The sequence below is a fragment of the Tympanuchus pallidicinctus genome, unplaced genomic scaffold (assembly GCF_026119805.1).
Source record: "Tympanuchus pallidicinctus isolate F22 unplaced genomic scaffold, pur_lepc_1.0 scaffold16, whole genome shotgun sequence".
Taxonomy (NCBI): domain Eukaryota; kingdom Metazoa; phylum Chordata; class Aves; order Galliformes; family Phasianidae; genus Tympanuchus; species Tympanuchus pallidicinctus.
In genome coordinates this window covers 10,624,077-10,651,866 of record NW_026294679.1, presented here as the reverse complement: position 1 = coordinate 10,651,866, position 27,790 = coordinate 10,624,077, and the positions used below count along the sequence as shown (strand labels likewise).

The following is a 27,790-nucleotide window of genomic DNA, read 5'->3' as shown; positions in this document are numbered from 1 at the left end:
GGAGTCCTTTCTGTAAGCCTGGATTTTTGGGTAGGTAGGTGAGCATGTTTACTTTTCCTGTGCAATGCTATGTTTTCTGTGCTGGTCTCTTTGTTGTTATATTTGCAAGGCAGATATTAAGACCCTGGAGCAGGTTCAGAGAAGGACAACAAAGCTGGTGAGGGATCTGGAGCACAGGCTTTATGAGGAGCGGCTGAAGGAGCTGGGATTGTTCAGTCTGGAGAAGAGGAGGCTCAGGGGAGACCTTATTGCTTTCTACAACTACCTGAAGGGAGGTTGTAGTGAACTGGGGGTTGGCCTCTTCTCTCACCTAACTGATGGTAGGACTCGAGGGAAGGGCTTCAAGTTGCACCAGGGAAGGTTTAGGCTGCATGTTAGGAAATACTACTTCACTGAAAGAGTGGTCAGGCAGTAGAATGGGCTGCCAATGGAGGTGGTGGAGTCACCAACACTCGAGGTGTTCATGGAATGTTTGGATGTTCTGTTGAGGAATATAGTTTAGTGAGAACTGTTGGTGGTAGGTGGATGGTTGGACTGATGATCTTGTAGGTCTTTTCCAATCTTGGTGTTTCTGTGATTTCTATATCACCCTTCCACTGTGCTAATCTGTTCAATTGTAATACAAGTACAGGTCAATAATTGTGGCGTACCAGAGAATATCATAGTGAGCCTGAGGAAAGGTTGTACCCACTGGGGACAGATATTCCTCTGATGTTTCTGTGTTGGTTCTAGGAAGCATCATGGTAGGCTGGTGGTTATGGGATAAGCAGGATAGAGCAAGTGGAAGGAGCCCAGGAAGACTGACTTTTGGCTGACCAGCCATCTTAAACTCCCTCAGAATCCCACCCCAAGTGCTTTAAGATCTGGATTTAAAAATCTGCTATCTTTTTAGCTACAACAGCAGTGAGAACTCTGGACTGAAATGTTATGGGGAAAAAAAAAAACAAAAAAAAAACCAAAAAAACCCAATCCTTTGATCTATTGGTCAGAAGCTCTTCAGCAAATAAAATGAACAGCAGAAGGTATTTTTTGTTTTCCATATTAAACAGATAGCGCTGGTGTATGGAAAAGTCACTTCCTTTACAGCCCTGTAATACAAATGAACTGTGGCTTAAGGACAGAGGTGGCCTTTCTTGAACCTCATACATTCTTCCAATCTTTGTGAACCCTGCTCTCTGGAGGTGTATTCCAGATACTCATGCAATGACTCTCTTTAGATAAAGAGTAGTAACAATCTGTCTTTTCCTGGATACATCAGTTCTCTTGTCAGATTTATTCCTCTACACCTTTTAAGAGGTCTTTCTTTTCAAAAGTATTTAATGATTTCATCGCTGCTTGGCATAATACCAGGGAGGAAATACCTTTGTGTTTCAGTCTTCTAATCTATTCAGTTGTATACTGTATTTGACTTTTTGATCCCTTGAGTGTTTAGAGCTCTAATAGGTTTATAATTTCATCTTATATTTATTTATTAAGAAGAGACTTGGACATTCAAAAGTATAATGTGTTATTTACTTGTTCATTTTCTTGATCCAGTGGAAGACAAAGCTGTTAACAAAGATTTGTTCTTTAAACCTACTGTAAATATGGTTACTCTTTAATAAGGAGCAGCAGAGAAGAATTATAGGGATGCTACTAATTCATAATACAAAGGACGGAAAGCACACTGTGCTACTCCATTGTTCTTCTGGTTTAGGAGGCTTAGCATGTAACAAATGTACGGGAAGATACAACCACTAGTCATACAAGGGTGATGGTAGCACCTTAGCAGTTCTCTTAGAGAACAGTCACAAGGCATTAGAAGCAGAGGAAGCCTTGCATCTTTGATTTCATAAAGACATTACAACAGCTACTAAAAAGAGGAATGTAACAAGTATCAGCTGGCTTTTTTTTTTTTTTTTTTTTAAAGAAAATTACTGTCATGGAGAGGAAATGGGAAACAAAGTAGCAAAGTCTGCCCAGGTAACTGAAAAAAGCTTAGGAAAGCTTGGAAGTGGTAGTGGACGGAAGTAGACAAATCATTTCTTGCATGGCATTTCTACTTACATTTTATTGCAGCAGCTACTAAGCAAAGTGCAAGAGGCTTTTTATTGTCATATCAGATATACATGGTAAAATTTAATGTAGGACTTTTCAGCTTTAAATACTGGAAGTATCAATAAAATGTCAAATTATACTTCAATGCTAAATGGTGATAAAAATACAATCCAAATTTACAATCGTCTAGTCTTCTCCCCCTCACCCTCATCCTTTCATCTCAATAAAGCTCAATTATATGAGATTGGTTGGGAGGAGCTGAATTTTCTTTTCTGCTAGTTGCTTGGTAATTCATTAGGGTTTACATCACCAGTGAAATGTTCTTGCCTTGGAAATCAATGGCTAAGGATGGGAAGGGAAACCCAACCTTTTAATCGTGGCTTTGAAGTAAAGTAATTGCAGATTTTAATGGCTCATACATCTCCTTGACAGATCATCCAAGTTTGTTGAAAGTTTTGAAAGCAGTGAAATCAATTTCTTGGATATTTATCTAGCAAAGAGAGAGAGCATGGGTGTTAATTGGTATGTAAACTTATTATTACTTAACATCTCTGTATTTCTGTGATATGTTTCACATGTTGAAGATACTGGCCAAGCGTGCAGTAAGGGGGAGCACAAGCTTCTACTCCTTCTATTCACTGATATATTGTATTCTTCATGCCTCAGTTAGCATAACAGGTCTGATTGCTTAAGTACACTATTGTGACTGGCTTTGTAGACAGTGAGTCTGGGAAGATTTCTGAGTGTTAGGATGTGTTAGCTGACAATACAGGATATCAGAGTGGCAGCATCTTATTTCAGCATTTAGGGTGCTCTTAGCTAATACTCTGCAATATAGCTTTGGTCTCAAGCCTTTAGCAAAAAAAAGTCCATTTAGGAAACCTGCCTAGCCAACAGGGAGTTATTGTAAATGACATAACAGTCCTTTCAGGCTTCAGATGTCCATCTGGTTTAAGAAATTATCACCCAAATAAAGGTTAAGTAAACTCTTTTCAAATGCAATAAACATTTTTCCCAAATGCTTTGATAGACCATATTTGTAAATGTCCTGGTGTCAATATTAATAGTCCCTACTAATGTTAGTTAAGCTAATTCTCAGTGCTGCTAACCAAAATCATTCTATTTACTGTTTGGGTTACTCTGCCAACGTGTAAGGAACTGCTTGTGTCTAGTAGCACCATTTTCATCAGTGATTTTGTAAATGATGTGAAATACAGACCAATAGGATTAAATAGAGCTCTGAAAGGAAGACATTTGTCTAATTTACTAAGACATTACTATCTTGTCTTGCAGATTTTTCCTGTCTAATTAATTTTTGCAGTTGTCAAAATTGGCCTGTTTCTAATATTATGAAAGAGCACAAATCAAGAAAAACTGAATTGTTACTGTGGAAAAAACCCAACCACCCAAAAACAAAAAAGCAAAAAAAAAAAAAAAACCCAAAAAACAAACAAACAAAACAAACAAACCAAAAAAAAAAAAAAACAAAAAAACAACACCCAACCAAAAACAAAACAAACAAAAAACCACAAGTACACACAAAAGACAAACCAAGAAATAGAAAATAGGAAATATCAGTTTTTCTGTGCCTGCAAATAATAAGGGACATCATCTCCTGAAAGAACTCTCTGGGGGGGAAAAAAAGAGAACAATACACATTTTTGAAAAAGATGTTGAATAGCCTTTTTGTAAGCATTGGAGAACGGCAGGCAGATAAAGGCTTCCTAAATGAATCTCTGGGGCAAGAAGCAGCAGTATTTCAAAGAGGAATATAGTATTCATCAAAAACTCCAGCATTAAAAGTCTTCCTCAGATGACAGAATGGCTTCCTGACGTGGCTTCATTCTTCATTACCGACCCTCAAGAGCTAAGAGTTCCACTACTTGAAAACCTAAGATATTAAAACGATCTCTGAACTTCTCATTGAAATGGCATCCTACCTGTAGTTAAGGTTCAGCCCTGACATCCTTGAAGAAAGAAAGGAATGAGAAAGGACAGTGTATTAGTTTTAGGGACAGTAGTCTTTCCTGCCAGTATCAGGGCAACATCACTTGATGGTATTCTCAGCAGACTTTTGACTAGTATTGTGTAATTGTACAAAAATGTCCAAGCAATTTGACAATGGAAGCCTGTTGTGCAGTGAATTTTTTCTAAAATGGTGATATGAGACCAAGCAGGACCCCAGTCTCTTTGATCTTCTGTTTCCCCTTGACAGCAGATCACATGAAAGCAGCATCAACCAGTCCCTCTAGCAAAAGAAGGTTGTGGCTGCACCTCATTCTGGACTTAACTGTTTCTTACCTGAGAATTAACCAACTCAATGCTGTCAATGCTGTCAGTGGATTGCTTTGGAATGGCATCTCAATTGGAGAAGAGTTCTGGCATTCACATTTCAAAAGGAATGACAAATCTTACAATAGAGGGCCCCAGGAATGCCCCTAAAAGAAATGAAATGGTGCTTGGCAAAGATAGCTCAGATTTTACGACTTTAGTTCCTATGCAACTGGCTTATAAGGTGTGCCAGGAAAACTTTGACGACTTAGAACTTTTGCAAATTTCTTTTTGGTGTGTGTAGGGTGTGTGCCTTGCTCTGCTATAGACTCACAGCATGATATTAGACAATTCTGATTCAGTTTCAGCAAGAAAAAGAAAACAAAAATGCGTTCAGTATGAAGTGCTCTGGGATATAACCACCTTACTGTTTAAAAACTGCAGTGTATGCAATCCTATAGCTTTTTGCACTCTGGCTCAGGAGTCAAGTTGACTTCTTTATAGGGATGTGGCAATACTTGGGGTGCTACAGCATTTGAGCCTCAAGAGATCTTCAAATACTATGGGAGAAAAATCACCTGGCACCTCTGTCCCAGTGAATTTGCTATGTATTCAGAGGTAGCTGGGAAAGAAAACCCTGGCATCTATATTCATTTCCTGACTGTATTAAAAATAGAATAGCTGCTTGTTTCTCAAGCTTACATGTTAGGGTTGCATATTTGAAGTGGAAAAAAAATATAATCATAGAATGGCCTGGGTTGAAAAGGACCGCAGTGATCATCTAGTTTCAACCCACCTGCTATGTGCAGAGTTGCCAGCCCAGTGCCACATCCAGCCTGGCCTTGAATGCATCCAGGGATGGGGCATCCACAACCTCCTTGGGCAACTTGTTTCAGTACATCACTGCCCTCTGCGTAGGAAAAACTTCCTCCTAATATCTAACCTAAACCTCCCCTAAGTCAGGATAAACGTTTTGTTTTAGTTGGAAGAGCAGTTTAGCCCTGAAAGACAATGTCATATTGAAAATTGCAATTTGTAGTGTTAATACCTTTTTTAGTCTTAGTGGATGTCTACTCCAAAAAAAGGGGATAATGGAAGGTGTATCAAACTGCTCATGGCAGAGGGGTTAGAACTAGAGAGTATTCAAGATCTCTTTCAACACAAAGCATTCTACGATCTTGGAATTCTATGATAGTTGGAGATGCCAAGAGAGACTCTTATGTAGTGTACCTGCTAGTAATAACACTGTCTCCATGAATCCTGACTCTTTAATTATTAGTGAATATATAATTGTTCTGATGAGGTGGATAATGGAAAGATATATTTCTAAATCATATTTGATTATTAGAAGTCAGTAAAAGATTTGGGCATGTTTTCTGCAAACAGAATATGTAGAAAATGAGCAGGTAGTAGCTAAGTTTGATGTAATGTATAAATCAACTTTCCAGTTAGTCATACTAAGCCTGGGAAATCCACTTTCAAATAGATTAGAAGTTTCCATTAAGGAGTCTGTCATTATAATGCTGTGGAGGCTATTCCTGAAAGGCTTCAAAAGCCAAACAAGAGCTGATTAGCTTCCATATCAAAGGAGAGTGGCTCATTGAGTCCAGCACTATTGATCTTAAATACAATCTCTGTGTAGACAGCAACTTCAAAAAGCAAAATAACAATAAAAGAAAAAAAAAAAAAGAAACTCTCACTCAAAAGCAACTCGCAGTATGATAGTTGTAAGGAAAATAGTAACAGTTCCTATAAGTGGTATTAGAGAAATGCTGCCTATGATTTTGCCTTTAAATACGCTTTGAATCAAATTTCATAAGTCAATCCAAGCAGATCCTTTTAAAAAGGCCGGATAAATATAAATATCTCCAATCTGGTCAGCTATAGCAACACCAAGTGTTCACATAATGGGGATATTTTCTAGATAGAATATTGGAGAAGTATATCTGCCTTGACTCTAGAGCTCAAGCAAGTTCCCTGTAAGTCCCCATACTGAGATCAGGTAACAATGAAGCTGAGATTTTGAAGTTGAAAGCTTACTGCCTACATGCTGGCCAAGTTTCCAAGGATATGAGAAACCTTCCTTTACGAATTCATTCTCTGTATAGAAATCTTTTGAACACTCAGCCCATGTAACCTTGAACCTCTGTGCTTTTGAGTGTACTCACGGGCAATGAATGTATCAGCCACATTTTTGTGGCCAGATGTACAAATGCTCTTCATTATGAAGGAAGATGGGCAGGCACAAGGCTCCTGTTGTACTAGTTCAGAATAACTTATTTGATACTGGTAGAGAAAAGGTTCCTGGTAGAGCACCTGGATTGCTCCAAAAGTAATGCCTCTTATGTATCCCTGATACAACAGATACAAAGAACACAAAAACTCTATATAACAGAGTAAATGCTCAACTTCAAAACACTGCTATTTCAACAAAATCACTACTGTTAACTGTGCATTCTCACCAGTGATGAACATGGTGAATATGCTCAGCCTCACATGCTCTTAAACTGTGAACATTTGCAAAATCAGTGACTCTCTGGAGGGATTAGTAAACTGAGTTATTATTTTTAAGTGTATCCACAAAGCACAGATTTTTTTCAGCAGGGGATTCAAATTTTTAAGGAATAACTTTTAGTAGTAGATGGAAAATGGACAATTATTTCTTCTGTCTTTAACCATACTGCCACATCCAGTACCTACATGTACACAGGCATATTTGTATATTTACAAGTTGATGTTTCATTCAGTTATTTGACTCAGACTTCAGCTATTCTTGTGAATGTAATAGCAATTGCTTGGATGGAATATGGTGTCTTTTTTTGTTTCCCTTGGACTTTCCAACACCTTTGCATAATGTTGGACTTACGGACTTATGATGGTGTGACACTTCTGAAAATCTACAGTGAAAATGTATGGGTAGGAATCCCAAGAATCATGCTTAAGAAGGAGGTATGTTTTAATTAGAGACTCACAAGTGGATCACTGAAATATTCAAGTCATTCTTTTTTCTTCTTTTTTTTGTCTTTCTTTTTATTTTGTTTAAAAATTTCTGTAAAGAAATATTATCCTTCTCAGAAACTACTTCACTCTGGATCTGTTATTACTCTGTCAGTTATTTTTCAGGGCCAAAGCAAGGTATCTTGCTTCTTACATGATATTCAGTAATGGGAAATAGACACCTTTCAAGTCAAAGGCTGGTAAAAACATATGTGTTTATGCAAACTTATGTTATCGTAGTGTGTTTGCATCTAATTCCAGTATAATTAAGAAGAAAAAAGATAAAGAAAAATGCATCAATCAAATATTACTACCTAAAAAAACCCAGAACATTCACATTTTTGTCTAGCTAGGTAACTGGCATTTGACTAGTTCAAGTTGCAGCTAAACAGAAGAATTGCTTCTGGCAAAAAAGCCATTAAGATGTGTCAGCTGTGACAGTTGAGCAGGTACCTACAGGCACTTCTAGATAATCCAACATTAATGGAGATGTTAACAATTTTTGTTGAATGTTAGTTGTGTAAATTATACATGGACTCAGGTAAGGAAAAGGAGGGGTTCCTATAATCCTTAGGTTGTAAGCTGATGACCTTGCAGATGGAAAAACTGCAAACAACTCCTTTTAATGACCCTCTTGGCTTAATAATGTAGCATATAGTCATTAGTAGACACAAAACATCTGTTACAATAGAGCTCGTAGTGGTAGAAAAATGAAGAAGCAGATGGGTTCCTAATGCCAAGAGTATTAGCATTTAGTTAGAGACTAGATATTGAACCATGATCTTCTTTTTGTTTTTTCACCTTCAGCAGCAGGAATAGCACTGCTAATTTAATCAGTGACATAAAGCATTTTTCAAAGGGAGGAAGACTAGGTTCTATGCATTCCCTTGAATATGGGTGTCATAAAGTTCATTTCTAAGAAATAAGGAGATTTTATTTTGGGGAAATTGAAAACAGGGCCTAATATGACAGCCTTCATTTTACAGCATTTAGTCCTTGACGTACTTGAGTTAATAGTAATCTGACCACCAGGGTACAAGTAGCCATGGAAACAGCAGATGCAGGCCAGACTAGCTTTCAGACTGCATGGAAGGTGCCCCAAAGAGCCTGTGTGGTGTCTGTTGGTGTGGTGGTGGTGTGACTTGCTGTTCATCAACATCTGTACTAGATGATGTACAGCAAGTTCAGGTATGCCTGTGTGCAAGGTAAAATTATCTCCAAAATTAGAACTGCTATTTCAACTAGCAATTATCACTTATCTTTACAAAGCTTGTCAGGCTTTAATTTATTTATGAAGTTTATTTTTACTAGGAAAAACCTGATTTGCACATTCATCCTCAAATTTTGACAGCATCACCTTTCTGTAAGATCTTTAGCTTCTGCTTTGCCAGCCTTTGTCTAAATATAACAATTTCCAAATAGCTGAAGTCTACCTTGTGCATATTTCTATTGTATGTCAGAAATTCAAGTTCTGAATGCCATGAGTCACTGGATCTAGTGATGATTCAACGGCCAGAAGTTATACCAGAGGAGGTTTAGGTTGGATATTAGGAGAAACTTTTTCTCTCAAAGGGTGGTCAGGCACTGGAATGGCTGCCCAGGGAGGTGGTGGAGTTGCCGTCCCTGGCAGTGTTCAAGAGGTGCCTGGATGAGGAGCTACGAGAGATGGGTTTAGAGCTTGTGGTACTAATAGGAATGGGAGAGTGGTTGGACTAGGTGATCTTGCAGGTCATTTCCAACCTTGTGATTCTGTGATAATGAGATCAGATCCCTAATATTTTATCAGCTCTCCAAAGATACTTGTATTTCATTTCACCATGTGTCAGGAGTTTGAAGAAAAAGTACCTCGAGAAGTCTGCAATTACTTCACCTCATGCAGATTAGCTTCAGAATTTGATGCAGAGATGGCATTTACCTTTGCATCTCTCAGCCCCAAAAGCTAAAATGCATTAACAACTTCTATTTAAAAGCAAACTTATCTCTTTTTGTGCATCCTCTTTTTTTTGTTGTTCTGTTTTTAATTCTATCAGAATTGCTGTTCATTATCAAATTCTTGGCGGTGTCTCACACTTCCAATTGAATTTGGGCCTCTCTTGTCCAGAAACCAGCAGAGAATAGATAAATAGGGCTTTATGGCGACTGATGCAAAACAGCTGCATTCATGATGAAATACAATTAAAAATTCAATATCTTATCTGCTCCAGCCAGTGATTCAGTTGGAACAAGTCAGTTGCTGCTGTTGAGGATGTCCTTGTAAACAGGTGTTCAGGAAAGTAACTGCTGAACTGTATTGTTTTTCTTAGGGGAGAGAGAGAGAGAGGATCAAGGTCCAAGATGTATAAGTTTATTTAAATCCTATGTACTGTAACTTTTATTTTTTTTATATAAAGCAGTGCTGATTGATGAGATTCATCCCACAAACTGTAGGAGCAATAATGAAACATATGTTTCCAAGTTGTCTGAGGCAGTCAATTTATGTGCTCATACACAGTATATATATATGCCAAACTCAGAGAAGACAAATCAACACAAATCAAAGCAGCAACTACAAAAAAATTACAACTTTTTTTTTTTTTTGTCAGTCAACATACAATAGTCATTTCCTCTCAGCAAACAAGTAAGGATGGTTAATTATATGGGGGAATTCATCATTAGGACAAGTATATATTTTTATCATCCATGGTATCTGATAGCAGTTAAATAGATGTCTAAGCCTTCATCAAAGCAAGTATGAACAGAGAATCCTATGGGGAGCTTGGATGCACTAGAAGAAATGCATGAAATATGTCTCTATTTCCCACTGAATCAATCCATATACTTAGGTTTTTGTTGTTGTGTTTTTTTCTTTTTCATGTTGATCACCTTAAAGGAACCTTTTGCCAGTCTTGAGAAATAAGGAATGAGTTATCTTGAAAATGCAGGACTGCTCTGCTATATAAATATGGTGGGAGATAACAGAAGTGTGAAACTGCTTTACAAACTCTCGAGACATTTAGAAAAATAACAGTTGAAGCTATCTGCCTTGAAGTTAGATATCTGCGTAAGAAAGTCTTGCTCTGCTGACTAGTATGATGGCCCGTGCAAGTGACAGTACTAGTAAGAGACTGATTCCACCTTATGATGGATACATAAAACGAATGGCAGGAATGTCCTTGATATATGTATGTTTTTTTGCAATGAATAACATTGCAGCCTCAACATTTAAATTTTAGCTGAGTAAAAATCATCCACGATATGTAGAAACCAATGTAAACATTTTCCTGTATATGACTACAGATCCCAGTTTCATTATTAATTGCAGCCAAGAGGTATCTATCAAGCATCCATGAGAAATGAGAGATACAGGTTTATTTTAGAAGAGAGAAATAGATGGCTTTGATTTTGTGTCTGAGGTGAGAACAGGAACCCACAGCTTGGTTTCTGTTATCCATAACAGAGGCAACAAAATATTATCTACTTTAGCAGTTAAAATGTGTCCAGCCTATAATGTACTGTTATTTTATAGTTATTAGTACATCCTTATGGATAGTGAAGAGTGGACCTGAATAAAAGTGAGAGCCTATTCACTCCTTCCACACACACCTCACCAGGCTGGACAGGTGTCAGCTTTGCTGCACTTTTACAAATAAGACCAACATTTTATTTTTCAGACTTTCTGTGATAAGTCCATGCAGATAAATGCAGTGATGGTGTGAAGAAATGGTTTCATTAGATTCACAGTCATGCCTCTAATAAACCAAGTGTTTATAAATTCCTATTAAGGCTTTCCTGAGGCACCTAAATTGATAAAGGAGAAAAAGAAAGGGTAAAAAGGAGATAGGGCAGCTGGCAGGGAAACTGGAAGATGAGCTGTTGGTGATATCCACTCTGAATTCCCTGAACTTTGCTTGAGTAACACTTAAGGACAGCTCTAGCTGTCCTGCATCACGAAAAGTAAACTCAGTGTATACCTTTCTTATTATTTCACCTAGATAGAACCTAAGATGAGTTCCATGTGGCTAAATCCGCTTGCTGACAAACCTCTTCCTTTCAAACATGAGTATATCCAACAATTGAAGCTTTTATCAGAAGCTGGGTTTGCATCTGGCAACACCCTCCCTATTCTGTGCTTCTGCTGCTAAAACTCATCAGCTAGAATTTATACCTCAGTCAAAACACTTGTTTCAGTACGGTTAAATTTGTTACAGTAGGTTTCAGGCTGTACATGATCTAGGTATTTCCGATGACACAGATGTACAAAATACCGACACTGCACACACACATGCACAGGCATAAATAACATGATTTTTTTTCAGTACAGCTATTTATGGATCAGGATGGTAGGTAAGCCCCAGTACTGAATAGCACCATCTTTATTCATCGTTATTTGATCCCTAATGACTGTAGAAGTATAACTTGTTATAAACATTCTATTTTGTTGCTTTTGATGGATTTGCTCCAAGTGGGTTTTTATTTTTAAAACCAAATTCATAAAAATAAACTTTACAGAAACAGTCTTTGGAATATGTTCAAGTTAAAAAAAAAAAAAAAAAAAAAAGAATATTAAGTGATAGACAACTTTGAGGTTTAGCTACAGACTATACTCAGCAATACATCAGCAATATTCTGTTTTTTTTTCCTTGCATCACTTCTAATTTTATTCTGTAGGGCAAGGGTAGAACAGAAAAGAGAAAAGACTTTTGAGTCCATATGAGCCAGCTAATAACTCACCTTTTTCCTTATGACAATAGTTAAGTCCTGCCCTAGTCCTGAAAAGAACCATAAAAGTGGCATCTTCATATTTTTTGTATCTATTAGAAAGTATTGTTCATCTCAATTTTTTGTTGTTGTAATTATCTTAGAGTTTTAGAGTTTTAAATTACATTTTCCATTTTTTTCTTCACAAAAATGCAATTAATCTAGCAAAATCAAAATAGCTTTGGATAGAAGAATCCCCAGAAATTCTCATATCCACAGTGTAAAAATAGAAAGCTGTAACTTCTTAGACTTCCTCGGAAGGCTGTTGCCTGCTGGCCCTTCATTTTGAAAATTTTGGTTTTCAATGAATTGCAGTTTTTCAACAAGAGGAAATATTGACTATGGTATTTTTTTTTTTTTTTTTTTTGTTTAGCTCTCAGAGAAAGTGGAAATGTGTCTTTTGAGACGCAGATGAATTTCCATCACTCCTTCCTACTTAGGCCAAAGAACTCACCTTGTAGAATAAGAAGCATGAGGATTTACAGGTCTCCTGCTCTGGTTATTGATGGTGTTCCGACGCAGGGCAAAGAGCACAAGGCCTCACTTTTATCTTGGATCTGTGACTGTTTCTCTGTACTGACTACATAGTTAAACTTGGGGGAGACATTGTTGCCATCTCCCATCCAACAATGAAAAATCATGTAAGGGCAACCAGGGAATAAAAGCAAATATTAAATCTGATATAGCTGAATCTCCCGTGGTTCCTTCTGTACTCCAGAAACGACTGAGCAACACTCAAAATTTATTTCCCAAGGCTTAAATCTGTGCAAAAATACAAATATATTCATGTTACTAAAGAATAACATCTAGCAGGAGTGTTCAGGAGTCCGATGCTCATCTCTTAAGTGTGCATGTAAACAAAAAATGATTACAATGTGAATTTATTCTCAAGCTTTACAGTTAATATAAATGAATAACTGCAGAGTGGATTTTCTGATTGGAAACATTTTGCCTTTACTAATTTCTGATTGATTTTGTTAGCTGTGACTAGTGGTTTGGGTGCAAACAAGGCAATGCTATAGGGAAACTCATTGATTGCAGCTTAAAATGAAGCATTCCTTGAAGGACACAGAAAAAATTATCTTTGCCTTGGAAAGCTGTGTCACTCTACAAGAAATTCTGTTTGTATTCCAACAGTTATTTCAAATTGCAACAAAGGACAGTATCATGTCTTTTAAAAAAAAAAAAAAAAAAAAGAGGTCCTTTCAGCTTGGATTTATCTCTTGTTTCTGGGAGAAGTGAAGATATCAGAACAATCTGATTATTCATATCCAAGTTTGATTGGTGCCCATGTGATGCATGGCTATAGCTTGTGGATTCAGAAATAGAAAGTAAAAAGTAAACAAGTAAAGAGCAGCAACCACAACAACAAAATAAAAAATAAAAACCCCTCTCCTATGACAGATAACAAGCTGCAGCTAAACCCTGCTAAGCTCATTTTCAGTTTTGCTTCACAGACTTTCATTCAGATTATGGTACTTCAGGGACCTCAGGGCATATTGATTGGGGAAGTTTCTGGAAGCCACTAAGTTTTTCTGGGGCTCTTGAGAAGGAGAGGGCAGAGTCAATATGGAATCCTAACTGGAGAAATGACAGTAAGCATGTTGTGTTAGCATTAGTACCTGTTGGCTATGGCCAGTAACTGCATGATTAGAAAGAAAAAATTGAAGTAAATAGAAGTATGGAAAGAAAGAACTGGTTATGCCAATGATAAAAGATAACATGCTAAATTCTTGCTGAGAAGGATGTGTGAGCACACGCTAGCTTGTAGAGAAGTAAGCCCTAGTCTAAAACATAGATTCTGTCTTTGAAAACTTCTTATAGCCTGAACAGAAGCTTCCAAATCTCTTGACTTTCTAGCAAGAGCAGGTGTTATCCAAAAGGGAGTATTTCCTTATTTTTGTCACATCTGTGGCAACAATGAAATCACTTTTCCTTTTGTTCTGAAAGTCCAGCTTTTTTCAGTAAGTACCTACAAAGTAGGGGGAAAAAACAAACTAGGAAATAAATCTTTGCTTCAGATTCCTTCGTATTTTGGAAATCATACAAGTCATTAGCAGAAGTTAAGGCTTGAACCAGAATTCAGTGACTAGAATCTTCCTCCTGCATCACACTCTTGAAAACTTAAGTTGTGGAGGCTGTACCTGGATTCTGAGGTTTAGACATTAGCAAAGTAAAAAAATGTCTCTAGACAGAAAAATAACCAGACTGCACTTGATCCCTGAGAAGGTGGATATAATACATTCCTAGTTAACTTTCAGGTCACTACCTCTCTGCTCTGTCTTCATGGTTTGCCTCAATAAAGCTGCAGAATGATTACTTTCAGTGATTTGTGAATACTGGATGTGAGGTATGTCTAAACATTTTGACTAATGGAGGAAGAGGAGTTCTGCTATGAGTCAGTTGAGAGATATTTGCAAGGAAAGAGAAATTATAATGTTGGAAGGGAGAGGAACACATCAATGACAAAATATGCTATCAGTATAAGTCAATGTGTTCTCATGATAAGTTCTACCTGGTCTTCCTATGAAATTACTTCAGTCTCTTGCCGTGTTCCTGATCTCTTGTAAAAAGTTTACTTTCACCAAATTGCTCTTGGCAAGGAGATTAAGGAGCATCTCTGATTGCAAGTTTGTAAGCACCAATTGCTACAGTAGAAAGGCTCACAGAAATTTGATGTTCACTAGGGGGGAAAATTCTGGGAGAGTTCTGCAAATCCATCTGAACATCCAGTTCTGAATATAACCGCTCATAGCTGCGAAGTACCAGAGGGGGCTGCACTAAATCTCTTATAGATCAGCTGGCTTTTCCCTCTCAGCTTGTGCCAGGGTAGATTACAAGATCCTTGGTGTGTTAACTACCTCTGAACTTGGTGCCTCTCAAAAAGAATGTTCACTAGTAGTCATGGTGGTCATGTACAGCCCCCAGAAGAACTGTGTCTCTTGAGTTTGTGTTTGATCTCTTTCTACTTATTGTGAGTTGAAAATCTACATATGTTAGACTAATACTTTAAAATTACATTTGGAAATGCCTCAGTGAATTCTAGCAGAAGAAATGCAAATAAATGTAGATTTGTTATTATCAGCTTCATCAAAGCAAACAAGCAGCAGCCAGGCCATTATTAGACTTTGATAAGAGTGCACATTGAATGATTTCCCTAAGGGATTCAGTAAAACTCATCTCATTCCATTTCCTTTTATATAATAACATCAATTGTTTCTCACAGGAACACCTGCATACAATGTTGTGTGACCTCTTTATTTATTTATTTTACTTCTTGAAGGGGAAAAATACAAAAACTGTTCCATTTCATTTTTATATTGAAACTTCAAATTGTAAGATAGAGACTTGAATAAAGGTATTCAGACAGAAGCTGAGGAAAGCAGTGTTAGAAATGCATAATCATGCATTAATAAAATAATGGCTCTGAAAAGAGGATGTTTTAGTGCCAGAGATAAAGAGGAGACTGAAAAGAAAGAAGGAGGAAAAGGAGAATGTCTGAAAATATGAATTTCTTTCCTGAGAGCCCATAAAATGAGGAAATTTACTAAAAAGAAATAACTTCCATGGCTTCTAATACTCAGTAGCATTTGGCAAGTAATCAAAGTTGATCTCCTTTCCATTCAGAGCTAACATCAGAATTATTATTTTCGTAATACCTATAAATATATATAAAGTTTAGACATATTTATAACTCCATTTCAGCACTGAAAAAACTTGTCTTGAATAATACTCTACAAGGTCACCCACAAGAAAGAAATCATTCCTAGAAACAATCATATCTTAGACTGTCTATAAAATGGATTCTGTATGCATTTTATGGCTGATATTAAGAAACTTCTCTGCTTTGTTGAAAATATCCCTGAAAGAAAAAAAAATCTCTTGTTCTCACAATGGGTATTTATCTCCATACAGGGTTTGTAAGAAATTCCAGGGGACTATTTGCTATGAGTAAAAAACTTACCCTCTGATACTGATTTACTTTTACACTCCTGTATACCACTCTCACATTCATGATATATTTGGTTAGTGGGACTTCTAGAAAATAGCACTTGGACTGCTGTGTGTTAACATTTCCAATAATCATTGCAAATATAAACATTTCCTGTGGCATCTAATGGGTATTGCACAAACATTTGCAATGCACTTGTTTTATTATACAGGGAAAATTAGAAGAGAAAGTTGTGACTGCAGAACAGAGAGCTAGGAACTAATCACAGCATCTAAGAATCTTCCATACCTTAACCAAGAGATTATTGATTACCATTCAGAAATTTATTAAAGCTTCACCTTATAGTCCATTTGCTGTCTTACCTTTCTCTGATCTCCTTTCTGACTCCGATTCAGAGTTCCACTCCAGTAACAGAGAAATTTCCTCCAATTTTGAATCACTTCTGACAAATTTGTGTCTATCTGCTTAAGACCACATTCTCCATTGGTGGAAATACTTTCTCTCTGAATAAGAGGTAGTCTGTACCTGCTCTTGATAGTGCCAGAGAACTTAACAACAGGAAACAGAAACTGCAGCTCAAAGTTCAGACTGAACATTAAGAAATTATTTTACTGGAAAGATTATGCAGTACTGGCATTAATCACAGGAGAAGATATGGTATTACCATCCTAAAAGATTTTTAAAACCTATCTGTACAGAACTGTGGTTAGAACTGTGGTTGACCCGAACTACCAATGGTGATTGTTCTAAGTTAAGCTGAGGTTGGATGAGAGGATCCTCAGATATGCCTTCCTACAACTCTGACTGTCTAGGTAGTATCTCAGAGGAATTTTCTGACTTCTCCTGGCATTTGCTCTACAGGGTGAAGCAAAGCAAACTTTCTAGTCTTTCTTCTGACTTTATGATCTCCTTTAACTGCTTTGCTTTCCTCTGCTCATTCCCACCTCTCTTTTGTATCCTTAGTCTTGGGTGAACAACATCTCTGGGTTCTGACTGACATCAGAGTCTGTGGCTCATCCAATGCCATTCCAGTATTAAATGTATCCCTGTTTCTCCCAGAAAAATCTCACCTCGTGTATGTAAATTAATGTTTACTTTCTCCACAATCACATTGCTCTAGTGACTCATGATAATCCGATCATTCAGTCATTCACCTAAACGTTATTTTTTCCTGTCATTTCCTATTGATGATTCACTAATAAGTGTTATTTATATTCTATACTGAAAATTGACTGTAGTCTTCAGTAGCTTGTCCTTGAACTTTATAGTGCCATCTGATTTCAATTAATTTTGATCTTAATGTCATCTCATTCATACTATGTAGTATTCAGATTTTCTTCAACTTTGTCTAGTGCCTCCAAATCTGTTACAGCAAATTTCATTAGCACAATGGAGAAATATTACTCTGATGCCAGGTTTAGGGAATTCTACTAATAACTTCTGTTCAGTTAAATATTTCTCCTTTTAGCATATGCCGTTGTAATCTCTTCTCTAATCATGATTTGCCCTGTAGTTATTCTACTAATAACTATTTTCTGCAATATAGCTATTATATTCCCATGTTGCAACATATCAAATGCACTTCTGAAGACTGAATAAAATAAGCTCACTTTATTTCTCTTACTGAAAATATAAAGAATGATTACTTATCAACGGATGAATTAAGCACTAATAAAAGACAGTAGTCTCCCACATAGGGAAATGAAACCGAAAAATCAGTTGGAGATCTCAGTCTTTCTAGTTCTACGCCATTTCTTTTGCTTTCCCTGGACTTTACAAATTGACTCTTTGTTTTTTTTTTTTTTGTTTGTTTGTTTGTTTTTTCTCCTGGATTTGAAAGGATATTTTTCTTGGTCTACCAGTTCATTAAACACATTCTTATGCAAGACCCATTTTTTATCTGCCAAACTTGCATGAGTATCTTGGATAGCCCAGGACTTTTCAAGTAGTTCTATATGCAGTAAATTGGAACACTAAAGTGAAACTTCACCCTTCTATAATACATCTTTTTTCACACCACTGGTTTATAGAAACAAATGGTGTTTGTTTTACTGTTTCTTTGATGATGTTCACAAAAAGACAGCTAGAATTCAGTTGAGAACTTTATCCTAGGTACCTAGCAGTGCGCTGATGTCTGAACTATCAGTACAGTCAATAAAAACTTGTCACAGAGGCTGGAAATCTGCTCTTGCAGCTGACCAGCCCCTTTCTGCTTTAGGAAGACCTGTATCTCCCCTGACTACAGTTGCTGTTTAGACACCCAGACTCAGTGTAGGTACACAGATATAGATATCTCTGTTTAAATACCTTAATTTGGTGTTGATTCCTACCCTATGCAACTGCATGTCTGGATGTACTGAATGACCTGGGTATTTTTTTTTTTTTTTTTTTTTTCCATTCCTGTGCATTCACCCACCAGTGGAGTGTTTGAACAGCTCAGTGCTTCTCCAATCCTGGTTTTAAGTGCCATGTTTGATGGAGCATCTAACTTGTGAGGTTATTGCACTCTCTAATGAATCTCAGATAGGCCCATCCCATTAGTATCTAATTCACTTCCTTTCAGTGTTAGTCCATTAATCCCATTTATCAGAGATCTCTATGTACTCAGATCTATAACTATCAAAAATTTATTAGAATATGGTCATAACCAACCATAACCATGCCGACTCCTTTGGGCAATGATATCACAATAAGTTTTTTGTTTGGATGCATTTTGCGTATCAAAGTGATCCAGCAAGAATTTTATTTAGGAAAGGAAATAAACTACAGGGATGCTTTGCACTACAGATTTTTTTTTCATTGGTATTGCTTTCACTGATCAGCTGTATTGCTCAGCTGCAGCTGACTAAATGAGACCTTTTAGTCATGCAGCATTCTTAATGTCATTTGGCTTGTTCTTCATTATGTGCTTTTAAAAATTGTTATAGTAGATTAACTAACTAATGATGGTTAGGAGGGAGCATTCTTCCTAAGTCAGTTATTTCAAAAGCTGAGTTCCTGCTTATTCTGTTGGGAGCGGCTGGTTCTGTTCATGGTTGGTGAGAGGACCGGACCATTAGCTATGTCAGCATGGTGACACTTTTTGTATTTATAAAACCAGCATACCGACCTCAGAAAATGTGACAAACCTGCCGTATATAACGCATGAAAGCACTTCATAGAGCTCAAAATTCATGTCCTGGGGAATTCTGAATCAGAATCATCCCAAATAAATAGTCTCTAACTTCTGAAATTGATGTTGTGGTTTAATAAGTGTTAAAGTAAAAAAGCTTTTGTGTATTAGAAATTAACCAAAACCATTTTTGAAGTACTTAAGTTTTTTGAAAAAGAAATATGTTTGGGAGATATTTTGAGTATTTTTAACTCATCCCAACCCCCATCTTTCATCTGCTGAGAAAAGGGAAGTGCAGAAGTAAAAGGAAAAAATAGGATATTATTAGATATTAGCGTATATCTAATATTTATTTATTTGAACTACCTAAATTTCAGAAAGTTAATATTCTTCATAAACTAGAAAAATTTTCACAGATAAAGAAAATTTAAAAAAAAAAAAAAAAAAAAAAGATTAAAAATAAAATTAAACCCAAACATTTCAAGCAGGATTTTCAATTGGTTCTACTTACAGTATCAGCAAGCAGTGGAGTCAATGTCTGGAATAGCAACAGGGTCCAGGACAGCATGACCTTCTCAGTTTTTGACTATTGTAAGAGGGAAGGTTGCAGAATGGTGGTCAAGCACCCCCTGTTCTGGCAGGTCCTGGCAGGCTGGTCTTCCACAGCTACTGGGGAAGATGTATTTCCCCCTTCAAGGGCCTGTATTATGGAGGAGCGCAATCTGAAGAATTTAGCAAAGAACTTCTGGACAGTGAAATCTGCAGTGAACGGAGGACTTTCAGAACAAAGGTACTCTTGATCTGGAAGCACATTTTTCTTGTATATTTGTTGTGATTTGATTATTTCAAAACTAGTGTATTCCACAATAGTCATGGTGTATGGTTAAGTGCCTGAGTCTACATTTCTTGCACAGTCTAAGTGACGTTACTCAGCCTGAAGCTTCCTTGCATGTGCTTCTGGCACTCCCTTAGTTTGTCTTCAGCAAGTCATGAAACTGAGTAGCAAATAACCTAGCATATAATAAAAATAGCAAATAACCCAGTATAGAACGGTAGGCAAATCCATGGTCTTATTGCTCATCTACATTATGCAGTGAAGACAAAAGCCTCCCCAAACACAGCTGTCACTGAAAGAGCTATTTTTACGCCTTTTTTTTTTTTTTTTTTTTCAGACATGCTCTTCTCATCTTATCAAAATTCATATTCATATATGTTCAATGATAATGTTTTCTGACACTGTCTTTGGTATATGGTTGCTTTTACTCTTTTAGCCCACTTTCAAGAACAGTCAACTTGAGATCTCTTTATGGGACTGTACCGATAGCAACTCAGAATGGTGAACTGAGGAAACTCAACTTTTTGAAGGCAATTTAGTTTTACCAAACAATGCAATTGCTTGCAGCCAGGGTTTGTCATTCTGTTATCACTTTCACAGTATGAATCCCATGCCTCAGATCTGTGGAAAGTTTAACTATTTGTAGCCACAGGATTCTAGGAAGAATGGAAATATCCTGCAGAGTCCCTGTCATATGGAGAAATGCATTTCCACAGTCCAGTGATAGAGATGTACAGCAACTTTCAGCAACCTAATTAGTTTCTTGATCAGAGGAAGACAACTCTTCAAGGCAAATGAAAAGGTCATTGCAAATCCCAGAGAAATATTCATGTCTTTTGTCATATTAACTGACAGATACTTAAATATAACCACTCACTTTTCCTGCAGACACTGTCAGAAGATGCCAGACAGCTGACAAGCAGCAATGAATTCGTATCACCACCCTGACATACCAACAATGAGGAAGTGAATAAAACTACTAAATGCTCTTTTTGTGCTGCTGAGAGATAGGTCTGGGTCAGCATACACTTACAAATCTGGTGATACATAAAGGACGTTGTGACTTCTCTGAAGATGGTTTACCCCAATTAATAATATCAGCAGGGGAAAGGAATGCTGCTATGCTACTGGAGCACTGAGAGAGGATGTAGAAAGCTGGAGTATGCACCAAGATCTCTGTACAACCTTAGTAAAGTCTTGTAATATTTTTGAGGAGTAACACTTGCCTGCATATTTATTCCAAGACTGACTTTAGGTATCATGAAGCTGTGAGTTTACTTTCTTTCAGCTCTTTATCTGTAAGATGGAGAAAAGGCATTTCTTTTTTCCACCATTTGGCTATCAATAACTGTAAAAGCCTCAGGGTAAGAATAGGTCTGAACTGCAGTTATGACATGAGTAGACAGCTGCCTGGTATCATTAACACAGGATCCTGAATGCAGAAAACATTAACAAAAGAATGAAGGCATTTTGATCCCAGAGGAAATCTTATTTTGTTGCATAAAGTGTTTTGTGTAACTGAACTCCAGTACTAGCCAGTGTATTTTATAGAAAATGTACTAGCAATCTTCTTCCCAGCAGTGATCATAGAAATAATACTGGAACAATCATGGTGCACGTGTGACTGCAGTACAGTGAATTTTGTCTGGCTACTTTCTTATCATGGAACACACTGGTAATATTAATTGCATAGAAATCCCAGAGAAATCTGATTTGAAGGTGACCTGATCTCGGAGTATCAGCTTCAGGATGTTCCTTGTTCAAGATGTGTGAAGTAGATACAGACATTTCAAAGTCAGGTTGGACAGCACTTTGAGCAACTTGGTTTAGAGGAAGGTATCCCTTCCTATGGCAGGGAGATGAACTAGATGATCTTTAAGATCATTTCCAATTCAAACCATGCTATGGTATCTCATTCTTCCAGATGACATGATCCTTCTTCTTGGCCCATATTATTCTGTACTCTCATTCTGTGTTACTGCTCTTGTAGCACACTTTCCAACCTAGCAGTGAAAAGAAATGTGTATGTTTATATGCTACATGGCCACTATTTCGTGTATGCAGCCTGTATATTTTGTCTTGTTAAAAATATTTAACAGACTGTTTACAAGAGGTTCTATGCTGGGATAAGAATTCAGATAAGTTAGGAATGTGGAAACTAGCCTTCTTAAAACTAATTTTTCACCCAGAACAGTGTTTATCTGACTCCCAACACAGTCACTTGTGAAAGCTGTAGGGATGGGCACCATGACTGGAAAAGAAAATATATCCCAAAAGAACCCAAGGACCCTAAGTATTTACTTTTGCCGCAGAAGTGCGTTTGTTCTGCACGAACCAAGCAAGGAAGTTTCTACTTCTGCACCTGTAGAAAAACTCTACTAGGTAAGAAATCACGCTCGTTTATGCGTTTATGATTCTTCATCCTGATATTTCTCATGTTACAACTGAACTATGGTACAAATTAAATGGGGCCAACTCCCCCTTTTTTTTTTTCTTCTTTATTTTTTTTCTTTTTTTCAGAAAAACAGAATATATAAGAATATATAAGAATAGAAACCTTCAATTTTGATTTGAATTTCAACAAATGTGGCCATTTTTTGCTGATATGTAATACATGGGCATAGGGAAACAGCACTTTAAAGGAGTGAGTCTTTGTTCAGTTTAGATTGTACTGCTTAGGAAGCACCATGTCATTAAGTATTGTGGTGGTAATTTGTTACTTCTGAGCATTACTTTCAAACTATGCTTCACTGTGCCTGCTTCAGGATAATGATGGTATTTTATACTAGAGAGTCAAATGCATTCCTGCACACAAAACTAAAAGCACTGTACTGAGGATAAAGCAATATCAAATTCCTTCACTAGCAAGAAATATAACTAATAAAGAGACTGAGGTCTTGGATCTGTCCCTCAGTATTAATAAATCTATTTACTTTTTAATGGATGAATAGCTGGAACAAGTTCAATGTGTACCTGAAATACTGCCATGGAAGTGAATTCCAGAGGATCTCATCCTGACTGGAAGCTTGCACATTACACTGGGTATGAGCAACATGGGGAACTGCCATTCAGTTCAACTCATTCCTCCTAAATCAGGCTGAGATTTGATTCCTGTGATCACTGTCAGTATTTTAAAGAAAGAGAAAGGAGATGTAATAAGGTGATAGATACATTTCATAGCCATTATTGCTGCTGGAAAAGTGTCTGATTTAGTTTCCAGCTAAATAAATCCACATACCTCTAGCCTTACTTTCTAAAAATGGTCTCAGCTTTTAGAGAACATCTTTCATATTCTCAGTGAAAATGACGCCTGTACAAATAGGTGACTTTAAGATTGAGAAGATGAATAAAAGTGATGAAGAGGAAGGCTGTAGTGGGTTTTGTTGTTGTTGTTTTGATTGTTGGGTGTTTTTTGGTCAACCAGAAACATTATTTCTGCACTGTCATATTTTTTTAAAATTACATTGAATAAAAAAGTTAAATGTACATAATATATTCATATAGATCAAGCTAAATGCTTTCTTAGTCTATAGACATTTCTTATGTTTTCCTTGCAAATTTAAAGAAGATGAAAGTGAAATGTCACAAATGTCAGCATAAACAGAAAAAAATTTAAAACATTAGAAAGTGTTAAGCAGTCACTGAAATGTTTTGACTTCTTGCAAGCATTTTTTTTGATATATTTAATTGTTTAATGCAGCTGTTCACTGAATTTAAACAACATCTGTTAATTTCTGCTTTTGACTTCAGTCTGGATTTTAAGGAAGTAAAATTCTGAAACTAGTGTCTGATTGTCTGATTAGGCAGTCTTTGCCTGCATTAGACTGAAGATTTCTCACATGCCCTTTACTTAAGAAACAAGGGAAGATTCTCCCATGTTTTTTGAGCAATAACTGCAAAAGCAAGCAACTTGCTTGCTACCCTTACCATAGATTACCCTAGGAAATTGTTTCTTTTCCTTTAATGTTTACTTGTTGCCAGTAATGTTTAGCAGCACCTCCAGACATACATACATAAGCAGACATCTGCAATTTCTATGAGGGCTGATAGAAATCTGCATCTGCAGTAAGAAACAAAGAAAAACCTTGATTTATGGTGTAGTTTTCATTCTTTGCATTTACACTGCACTCATCTCCACAGGCATCTAAGTGCATCTCCAGTTTATTTGATAATGAATGTCCAAACAGTTATAAGTCTATGAAATGTAATGCATTTCCCTTTATTCTAATGGAACCGTGGCTGTAATGTCTCAGTCCCATGGTTTCTTCTCCTGGTGCTAGTCCTTAAAACTCTTCAGTTAAAAGAGGTTATTTATTCTTCATAGCTACTGAAGTCATTATTTTATGTTGAACAGTATTTTCAACATATATTTCACAGTCAAAGTGGCAAAATAAGGTCATGGCAGCCATAAGGAATGCAAGATTTATCTGCTTTTAGGATCATATTCAGCAATTATGTATATTATGAGCAAAAGCTGAATCCTATAGTCCTGACTGATCTAAGAACAATTAATATCACTGAACCCCTGTGTCAATAGTCTCCTCAGGTCAGATTGTTAGAGCTTTTAACCTACATAATTAAGTAGGTAGATGCCTAGAGATTTTCTGATGTGCCTGAACAGATTATATCCTTTAACATCTAGCTGCTGTAAAGCAATCAGGATTTCACTCAAGATCTTTCAGGTGAGTAATGCCAGATGTAGGAGGGAAGAATATTTCAAGACAAAAATCCTGTATTTTGAATGTCATTGCTGAGCTATTTTCATTTATCTATGCACTGCACTGGTTCTGGAGCTTGATATTTTTTTTTCACTGGAAAGTAGTTTATGTGTAACACAGGTTACCCAGGTAGCATATTCTAGATGGATGAAGGGCTTTTCTAATAAAAGAACATGCGATCGTGTGACATTTACACTATTTCAGAAGTGGGGGAGATGCACTGTTTGGTTGTTTTTCTTTAAATTGGTGAATTTTGTTTTGTTTGTGAGTCAGAATTTAATGTTTTATCATGAATCTAAGGTTAATTTGTTTTAGCTTTAAGTCAAGAATGCAAAACAAAACCTTTCTAGACAGACTGTTTCAGTTTGAGCTCTGGTAGATTAAACGCATTTTAAAATAAAGTATACTTCAAAGCATACCAGAATTCTAGATGTAAAAATGGTGTGTTTGTCTTTTTAATTTTTTCTTAAAAACATAAAAGCAACAAACAAGCAAACTGAAACAATTTAACAGTCTGAAGGATATTTTTTTCCAGATTCTTTTTGCCAGAAACAGCAGCAAGAATATCCTGCCAGTAAGTCGTTTAACACAACATCCAAACATTTTGAGAGGAGCTAAAGAAACATTCTGTAGATCTCAAACCACAGATGAAATTCAGGTGTTCATTTAAAGACTATTGGCAACATGAGGGCCCAAGCTTTTCCTTACCTGATGAAGCCTAATTACTTTATAAGACAGCAATGGACTAAATTAGCCTCTGGAGATACCCATCTCTCTTAATTACCTCTACAATGAGTACAAGGTGAATATGCTTAACAGTCCTTTGACTATCAAGTAGAATTTTCCTAAGCGAATTGTATTACCTCATCTTCCCCATTCTTTTTATGTTGCTTGTATACATTTGCACACACATATGTATATCCATATCTGCTTGTGCTTATGTATTTTGTTATTCATACATAATTGTAAATTGTATAATCCAGCCTGTAAGCAGCACTACAGAGCTTTCAAGATGGAGCGAAGCTCATCCTTCTTGACCCTGGATCTCCCAGATGCTCTTTACAAGTAACTTTGCCAGTTTCCTGGGGGTACATTTGATTTATTTCTACCTGCTTCATGATACTTCTATAGAAATGTGACTTTTTGATGAAATGTCAGGCACAATTTTTTCAGTGTGATTAAAATTGATTGGGGATGGACTCATCCCTTATGCTAAATACTCCACTGAAGTACTGTAGATTTTCATTCGAGAATGAAAATCTGCCACCAGATGATTTATGCTAAGAACAGCTTATTTTATGTAGAAGGGGAATCTGCACAGAGATAAATAAACAAAAAGAATATGGATGTTCATGGCAGGTATCTTTTAAAGCCTCTCCTATGCAGTGAGCTTGCATTGCTTGTGACACTAGCTTGATATGCTGTGCGTTAAAGGTGTCAGGAGAAAAAATACTTGTCCTTGTAAAGGTTTTTGTGTCTTTGGCAACAGTATTAGCAGTGATGTCTCTGAAGATTTTTCTTTGTGATAGTTCTGTGATTTTGAGTGAGTGGGCAAAGAAAAGAGGACCACTTTAGTGAGACTTTTTTTGTTTTAAAATTATTTGTTTGCTAAATGCCTTTCAGGATGCAAATCAGAAATGGTTCTAGTTAAATCTAGCCCTGCTCTTTTCCCCTGCTATTTGTTGAAGTGTATAAATCCTAAACTCTTTAAATCCCTCCAGCCACAGGTATTCTCTCTTGCTCACCAACACAGAGCTGAGTTTTGTTAAAAAACCAAGGCAACAACAAAACGAACAAACGAACGCCAATTTACATTTGAAGTGAGTCAGAATCTGCTGGTCTAATTGCTGGGAAAAAAAAAAAAAAAAAGACAGGGAAGTTGAGATCTAAAGTTAAACTAAAACTTATATGCATATGCATGTAAATGTTGGTGTTTTGGTAAACGTGGAGAAGGTGTATGGCAAGACCTATACTGCTGATATCCGTACACAGATATGATATTTAAATTCATGTGTGCTCTTTCAAGAGAAAGATCATCTAACTGGTGAGCAGCAAGCATTGGAAACTGAAGGGGTCACATAGTTTTCCTGTCTCCATTGTCTGCTAACTGCAAACATAACCTGTGGACTTACCTCTAATTTAAAAAGCCCTACTGAAACGTATTGTTTTACTTCAGTTCTTCCGTATGATTTCCAGTGAGTTATCAAAGCCGGTATTTGTTTAAATCTCCATGGGTTCTTCATCCATTTTAATGAATTGGGGGATTAACAGTTCCCTGCCAGGAGTTACAGTTTCCATTACAGGATCACCAGAAAGAAATGTAAGCCTGCTCCTGTTGACTCAGTGTCTCAGTGTATGCATCTCTCTCTGAGCTTTAGTAAGAGAGAGGAAGCTATGTCAGGCTCCTTTTTTGAGGCATAAGCCTTGTAATAGAAGACTTTTTGAGAATATAACATCTGAAATAACCACAGGATTTACCAGAGAATACCTGATCTTCTCTGCCTTTCCTTTTTTTAAACAAGGAATATTACCTCACAGATCTATTAAGGTAATATTTTAAAAACTGTATGCTGTTCAGCTCTACTCTTTATGGGAGAGGATGCTTCAGAAACATCAATTCAACTAGTAATTCTAGCATTTTACTCCTCCAAAGGACTACATCCCAAGACAAGCACCAAGATTTACAGTATCCCATGTGGATGGAACCATAATTATCAATTATTAGTCGCAGCAGAGCACAGTCCAACTAATGTTCTTGAAGGATAAGGAATAATATACCACTAAAGAGTATCACAGCCAGTTTTCAGTGATGATCATTCATCATCTCTTCTAACTTTCAGCCAACTCTTAACACTGGTTGCTGCAGACTGGACAGGGGAGCAGGAGAGTTCATCACAAAACTGATTGCTATCTGAAATTTTAATTTACCGAATGACACCAAAAGAAATGTGAGTGTTATTCATTGGAGGCATAAATGTCAGCCATGGCAGTTTAGTGGAGGAAAATCTCAGCTTTTGGTGTTCATTCACTCATAATGAATGCTACAGCCAACACAGTTGTAGTGCTGGGCAGAGCAACACTCATCTATAGTGTTATGGACTATAGTACTATAACATTTTACTTCTATAAAT

At 36.8% G+C, this 27,790-nt stretch overlaps 1 long non-coding RNA gene across 2 annotated transcripts; it reads left to right on the top strand.

The window, feature by feature from the left end:
* LOC128077663 (uncharacterized) lies at positions 1–22,431 on the top strand. 2 transcript variants are annotated; one of them, XR_008205121.1, is made up of 3 exons: positions 1–34; positions 19,730–19,896; positions 20,830–22,431. It is a non-coding gene; the product is annotated as an uncharacterized LOC128077663 (long non-coding RNA). The 2 variants fall into 2 exon arrangements; XR_008205120.1 differs by having other exon boundaries at positions 20,279–22,431.
* Positions 22,432–27,790: the final 5,359 nt, after the last annotated feature.